At 43.1% G+C, this 7776-nt stretch overlaps 1 protein-coding gene and 1 pseudogene across 3 annotated transcripts in view; one reads left to right on the top strand and one right to left on the bottom strand.

Moving 5' to 3' along the window:
• Window positions 1-7776, bottom strand: part of Vps54 (VPS54 subunit of GARP complex) — an 80643-nt gene that overhangs the window by 65789 nt on the left and 7078 nt on the right. The gene's annotated exons all lie outside the window — the stretch shown is intronic.
• On the top strand, window positions 4009-4147 carry LOC115032699 (annotated as a pseudogene).

Genomic DNA, 7776 nt, shown 5'->3' with positions numbered 1-7776 from the left:
CACCAGCAGTCTCAAAATCCTGTGGCGGGGGTCGTGGGTAGCTGGCAGGTGTCAGCCGACCCTGCGCTCTAGCTACACCGGTGCTGTTCCTTGACAACTCTTTAAAGAAGTTTTAATTGTGGTTACCAAAGCACTCATAGTAGGAATAGAGCCAGGTCTGTATAGTTTCAATTCATGCTGCCATTTAATAAATGATTTCTTAATTCACTCAACCATTCACTCCATGAGGAGGAGCTCAGTGATGGACACCATTGTTGATTCTTATGACAAATGTTAGTGAGGGTTAATTTTTCTGAGACAAGGTTTTTCTGTGTAGCCCTGGCTATACTAAAACAAATCAGCCTGCCTCTGCCTCTCTGCCTCTCTCCCTCCCTGCCTCTGCCCCACTGTCTCTGCCTCTGCCTCTGGAATGCTGGTTCTTCTCCTTTTCTTTCATTAAATAGAAATATTCCTTGAGCTAGACAACACTCAATAAAGAAGTCTGGCTTTATCCAGAAGACAGCTTTCCATTCTTATCAACTTTAAGACTCTAGGTAGTATTGACGAATTTCTTACTCTGGAAGAAAACTGGTAAGAGAAGACAACCAAGTAAAAAATTTAAAAAGACTCTTAACATTCTAAAGGGAAACATTTTTTACAAGTGTGAGAGGATGAGAATGAAGCTCAGTGACAGAGCACATGCTGCAAGGTCCCCAGTTCAGTCACAGCATCTGGAAAGTTGTGATTAAAACAAAAAGGGGGGCTGGAGAGAAGGCTCAGTGGTTTTGAGTACTTGTTGCTCTTTCAGATTCCAGAGTTCAGTTCACACACTCACGTCAGGCAGCTTACAACTATTCTAACTCCAGGTCTAGGGATCCAACACCCTCATCTGACCTCTGTGGGCACATGGCACAAACAGCCTCTCATGCACACGTATACAAATACACATGCTCACACTCCCATACATACATTTTTTAAAGGTTCGAGAAAAAGCAGAATGATCAGACCAAAATGCCCCAATAAACTACTAATGAGAGAAACAGAAATCATAAGTCATCCAGGAAGCACTATCAAGTCAACAATGGGAATGAAAGTCAGACTGCAGAGACTAAACTGGAACACACGATGAGGAAATTATAAAGCAATGTTCAAAGCCAGATGAGTTACACATGTAGGATGCTCAGCGGGGACTAAAGTTTGAGAACAGCCTGGGCTACAAAGAAAGACCCTGTCTTAAAATAATTTTTTTAAAGGCTCAGCTACTATTTCGAAAGTTGAAATTGTGGTGTCATAAAAAAGAACATCCTGCATATCTCTTTCTTAATGCAAAAACCTCTGTGACAACATACAGGAGACACAACAACAAGTTAACAGTGAGCCTATCTCTGCCTATTGGGATGACAGATCTTTCCTGACAACTGTCCCATTTCTAAACACACTGGCCCAGTCCTTCATTCCTCTGATCCAAACAAGTACTTCACGATCTTTACGGTACTTTCTCGTGTGACAGGGCCTTACTTATCTGCTCGGTTCCTACCTTTCCCACTATATATACTATAACACTTCCACTTGTTTCACTTATCATCCTATACTATGCCTAGCATTTTATAAACTTACCAATGTTCACTCTATGTTTCAAATAAATGAATACTGTGGAAAATTAGGTAAAGCCACATGTGCCATTAACAATGGCTCATATTGGGTTTTATATTATATTTGAATGTATATGAACCTAAGTCCATAATATTATTTGTTTATATAATAGTATCTGGCTTTCTAAAACTTGATTCCAGCTCCCTATCTTTCCTGAGAAATAAGAGACTGCTTAAGAAAGCTGGCCATACAAACTTAGACTTTGATCATTTACTAGCTGTATGACATTTGATAACTTTCTTACCTCCAGACATCTCATGTCCTCATTTATAAAAAGAAATAGCACATAGGAAGGCCGTAAGATTTAGTATCCTTTGTAAGCTCAGGACACATTAACTGGTACATGCTGGGGTACATTGTGTGAAGGTGTCTCTGTATATTCAATTGTTGCTTACAGGCAGCGAGCTAAGTACTAGCTGGATCTTGGTATTGTTATTCCTATGGCCCATCACTGGCCTCATTTTGTAAACATTCTTCCTTGCTGATTGGCTTTAATAAAGATCTGACAGCCAACAGCTAGGCAGGAATTGGACGGTAGAAGTTACAGGCTAAGAAAGGGTCTAAGGGAGAAGAAATGAGAACCAGGGGTCCATCCAGAGAGACACAGAGGTAGTCGACTGAGACAGAGAGGTAAAGGAGTTGTCAAGTGGTGAGTAATACGCTAGTTAGTTGGGTTAAACTTAGACTGAGATAGCTGAGAGTCTGCTAAAAGCCTGAGCTATAATAAATATTAATAAGTCTCTGTGTCATTATTTAACCACTGGTAGGTCCAAAAACATCCCCATATAGGTACATGGAAACCAATAAGTAACTGCATAAGTAATAACTAACTACAACTGCTAAGTTTTTTTTTTTTTTAAAGATTTATTTACTGTATGTGAGTACACTATTGCTGTCTTCAGACACTCCAGAAGAGGTCATCGAATGCCATTACAATGGTATGAGCCACCATGTGGCTGCTAGGAATTGAACTCAAGATCTCTGGAAGAGTAGTCAGTGTTCTTAACCACTGAGACATCTCTCCAGCCCCCTACTGCTAAGTATTGTAAATATCTTAACAAGAAAACATTAGCATTCATACTTCCCCATTCAAACATTCATTTACACTGTAACAGCATGGACTTCCATTACTTTGTTTAGTTCTAGTCTTGAGACTGGGATGAGGGGTAAATATGAATACAAGAAGCAGCAAAACCAAGGAAATAAAAAAGCCAATCACAGAACAATGGGTCTCACTGCATGCCTTAGAAAGCAATGGTAAGGCCAGCAAGAGGGAAGGAAAGAGTATAAGTAACTCAACAAACAGGTTATGAGGCACTTAGGCTTATGCCCCAACTTGAGGTCAACCAGGTCCAGGCACCAACCCAGCAAACCGGCCTAGAAGAGGCAGTTGCTTCACATCCTTCTCCTGTTTCACATGTTCTTTACCTGGGGAGAGTTAGGACAGAGATCAGACAGAATGAGGACAGAACTAGATTACTTCACTCCCACAACTGTGTCTAAGGCTTTCTAAAGGTTTATGTAAAAAATGAGATATATATTATTAATGAATAAAGCAAGGATGCCATGAAAGGAAGCAATATAAAAATAGTAAAAAAAAAAAAATTACACCATCATCAATATTTTAATAAATACTGTAGTTCATAATTGATTGGCTCCATTGAGATAATTTTGTTGATATTCAAATCACTTCCATTATATAGTAAAAGAAATAGGTTCAAATATAACTTGGTTTCAAACTATTTAGGTCAGTAATGAGAACTGTGGGATTTGAATTCCGACTTTCTGATCTAAAGTCCATGCTTCTGCTTCTATACCACAGCCTCTCCGATTACAGAGTAAATTTACTCTCACAACTATTATTTATGTCTTTTTAAGTTGGTATTTCTAGGCAGTCTTACTAAGTAGCCCAAGTTAGCCATGAACACTTTTAACCTAAGCTTACATAAACTTGCAATCTGCCTGCCTTTAACTCCCTAGCACCTGGACCACAAGCATGGACCACCATACCTGGTTATATGCATGTTCTGTTACGTGACAGGAATAATTCATATCTAATTATGAAAGAATTAAGACTAGACTAGACTCTTCCTTAAGAGTAATGTACTACACATTTGCATCAGTGTGATGGATGTATTTTTTGTTTTATTTTTCAAGACAGAGTCTCTCTGGGTAGTGTTAGCTGTTCTAGAACTCACTCTTGGACCAGGATGTCCTCTAATTCACAAAGATCTGCCTGGCTCTGCCTCCCAACTGCTGGGGTAAAAGGTGTGCACCTGGATATTGTATTCTTCTTAGCAAAGAGGAAATCACTCCACTCCAAAAAGCTACGATAAGCAAACATTCTACTACTTTCAACAAGAAATGTGTTCTGAACCTGCTCTTAGAAGTGCTGCAGGTGTGGCTACTGTGTCCCATGTGAGTCAGTGGGTGGCAGAGAGGAGAGAAAGGCGATGTCTAATCTCAGTGTTCAGACTTAGGAACATCTGGATGACATTCATCATTTCCTAACATTCCCTGAAAACAGCGAGCCTGAAAGAACCACCAATCCAGCATCAGAAGATTCAGTCAGGGAGTAGTCTGAGAGGACCACCAGCACAGCACCACAAAGGCCCAACAGCTCCCAACACTGGGAGCAAGCCAGAGATTAGAAGAACCTCACCTGGGACTAAGGACCCCAAAGGAGAGTGCCTGAGATAAGGATACTAGCATGGGACCACTCTGGTGTACTGAGCAAGGAACACACCAAATGGGGCATCACTGGGCCTGGACAGGGAGCTAGCCTAAGATAACCACCAGCTAGATACCACGAAAGCCTCAGGAGGCAGATCATGCCCAAGAGGACCCCTGCCCAGCACCATAATGTACTAGTGGCAGCATAGCACTCCTGAGACCACTCCAGAGATGATGCCAGACTCTCAGAGACCCCAGGCACCACTAAGAGAAACAAAGAGTAGAGAAATGAAAGAGAAAGAGAAACAAAGGATGTGGGCACAATGGAGAGAGGCAGAACTGGAGACTCGAGGGTAGTGAGGAACAGCCTGATGTATGTAGCTGGTGATGCCACCTGGGACCATGGTGAGGTCCTGGCCTGTGCGGTCACCTGGGGCCACGTTTGGGTCTGTGGCCCTGCAACACCAGAGGTCTGTTACCACCAAAGGCCAGGTGAATGTCCCTGGTCTGGGCTGCCACCTAAGGACATGTTCATGTCTGAGAGCTGTGCAGAACTGGCCCCACCCCTCACCTGGACATTATGGGAGAGGGAACCCCACCCCTAGCCAGCTACAGTACTCAGGAGAATGGGCCCTACAGACTGCAGGACTTGCAATAGAGCCAGATCCCAGGGATGTGAGAGTGGGAGAACTGGCCCTACTACTCATCTCCCATACAGTAGCATGGATGAGGGAGAAACACCCCATACACACCACTCACCACCTGCGGCAGGTGGGAGACCTGGCCCTGGGGTCATGAGAGCAGAGAGCTGACCCTGTCCCTCACCAGCTACAGCACTTGGGGGATTAGACCCTGCACCTAGGCAGCACAGTAGAGCTGACCTTGGTGGTGAAGGCACCACCCATAGGGTATGGACCCCAAGGGCATAAGCATGGGAGAGCTGAGACTGCCCTTGTCTTCCATGTGGTAACATAGGCATGAAAGAGAGCACTCCCATCCCGCCTCACTTTGCCACCTACAGAAGGCAAGAGCTAGCCCCAAGGTCATCAGAACAGGAAAGCTGGCCCTCAACTACTGCAACAATCAGGAGAGCAGGCCCTGCACCTGGGCAGCACAGTACAGCTGGCCCTGGATGTGGGTGTTGTAGATGAGCTGACCCTGAGAATGAAAGATAGTAGGAGAGCCAGCCTTGCCTCTTGGCTGCTATGTAGTAGCATGGGCAAGGAAGCAACCCGCCTCCATTCCTTTTTGCTCTTCCCACCAGCAGTGGTGGGCAGGTGGGAGAATTGGCCCCAATGGAATCATGAGAGCTGGAGAGCTGGCCCTTCCCCTCACCTACTGCAGCATTCTGGAGAGCAGGCCCTGCACATTACCTGCACAGTAAAGCTGACCCTGATGGCAGGGGTGCTGGTGGCCCGGCCCCAAGGGTATGAACATGGAACAATTGGCTTCACAACTTGTCTGCCATGTGATGATGAGAGAGAGACAGACAGACAGACAGACAGACAGACAGATGATCCACTTCCTCACCCCTTATCACCACCAATGACAAGCAGGAGAGCCAGCCCAAGGTCATCAGAGCAGTAGAACTAGCCTGGCCCCTCACCTACTGCAGCACTCAGGAGAAAGGGCCCTGTACTTCACCTAAGCAGCAGAGTAGAGCTGCCCCGAGGGCATGAGGGCCAGAGAGCCAGCCCTCCTCCCACTTGTCTGCTGGGCAGGGAAGAGGAGGTAGACACACCTCCCTCCCCTTCCTCATCCCACACCATCTGCAGGAGGCAGGAGAGCTGACTCCAGGATCATCAGAGTGGGAGAACTGGCCATGTCCCTCCCTCTCACCAGCTACAACACACTTGGGAGAGTAGGCCCTGTACCTTACCTGGACAGCAGGGTAGCACTGGCCCTGTTAGCAGGGTATGCTGAGCAGCTCACGTACCTCTCAGAACCAAAACCAGGGCTATGAATTAGCACACCCCATCCAAGAAAACTAGACCCTCTAAATCAACATCATCAGGGCTCATATGAATTCCCAGAGATGGAAACAGTGTACAGGGCCTGCACAGGTCTATACCAGGTCCTCTGCATACATATGGCTTCCAGTTTAAGTTTTCCTGAGTGTGAGAATGAGCAGGTCTCTGTATCTTGTGCCCTCTCTTGGGCTCTTTTCTTTCTGTTTGTTTTGTTCTATTCCAATATGTTGGTTTTTATTACTACTATTCTTCTTTATTTTATAATTTATCACATAATTATTATTATTACTATCCCTCAAAAGCTTGCTTTCTAATAGAGACCGAAAGAGTGTGGATCTGAATGGGAGATGGGGAGGAACTGGGAGGAGCAGAGGGAGGGAAACAGTAATCAGGCTATATTATGTGCGAGGAAAAAAAATCTATTTTCAATAAAAGAAAAAAAGGATAACAAGAGGTAATGTTGGCTAGAATAAATTATAAATAATTGTTATACTAGAAATTTAAGTTGTCAGTTGTCAGCATCTGATGTTTTTCCAGAGGACCCGGGTTTAACTCTCAGCACCCACCTGGCGATTCAGAACTGTCTAACTCCAGCTCTAGGGGATCCAACACCTTCACACAGACATATATGCAGACAATCCACCAATCAATGCATAAAAAGGAAAAATAAGTAAACCATTCAAAAAAAAAAGAAAGAAATTAAAGTTGTCTTTTTCCTCTTTCATGTGTGTTCTATGTATGTTGGCACATATGTGTAATGGTAGACTTGTGTGTGAGAAAACGGAAGTCCAAGGTTGCTGTCAGGAATCATCATCCAAAGCTCTTTCATCTTATTCACTGAGGCAAGGTCTTTCAGTCAAACCCAGAGGTCACTGGTGTGGCAAGGCTCCATAACTAACTTGTTTGGGGATCCCCATATGTGGCTTCTCAGGTAGACTACCTAGCCTACCTGGAATTTACTGATTTAAGTGGGATCTGAACTCTGACAGTCATACTTGTGTATTTTAAATGTCTTATAAATTAACTGATAGTTTCAAGAACAAAAATTATCATTTATAATTTTAAAATTAAAACTAAATAATATTCAAAATGAAAATGGGAGACTCCTAGCAGTAGTACAGTAGTTACTAGAATTAACCCACAATTAAAGGCCCACTTGTCTCTAGTGAATAGATACCTCAGGAAAAACCCAAAGAAATTTATATACTTTATTCTTTCTTTGGATCACTGATATAACTGCATTATTAGCAAAACTTTTGCCAACCAAAGTGAAATTAGAACACTGATAGTGACTTTTAGTGTTTTATTTCAGAACAAAACAAATCCTAAAGCCTCTCACATTCAAGTTTTTGAAGAATATCCTATTCCTAAGGACCTTTCAATTGATGGCTCTGTTATCAATTAATGATCTTGTCTTTAAATCATTACCTTAGAGAATTACAAATAATGCCTTTCTAACTTTTCTTTTTTTTTTTTTTTTTTTTTTTTTTTTTTTTTTTTT

Source organism: Mus caroli, chromosome 11 (assembly GCF_900094665.2).
Source record: "Mus caroli chromosome 11, CAROLI_EIJ_v1.1, whole genome shotgun sequence".
In the NCBI taxonomy this organism is placed as follows: domain Eukaryota; kingdom Metazoa; phylum Chordata; class Mammalia; order Rodentia; family Muridae; genus Mus; species Mus caroli.
This window is presented reverse-complemented; position numbering and strand designations above follow the sequence as displayed.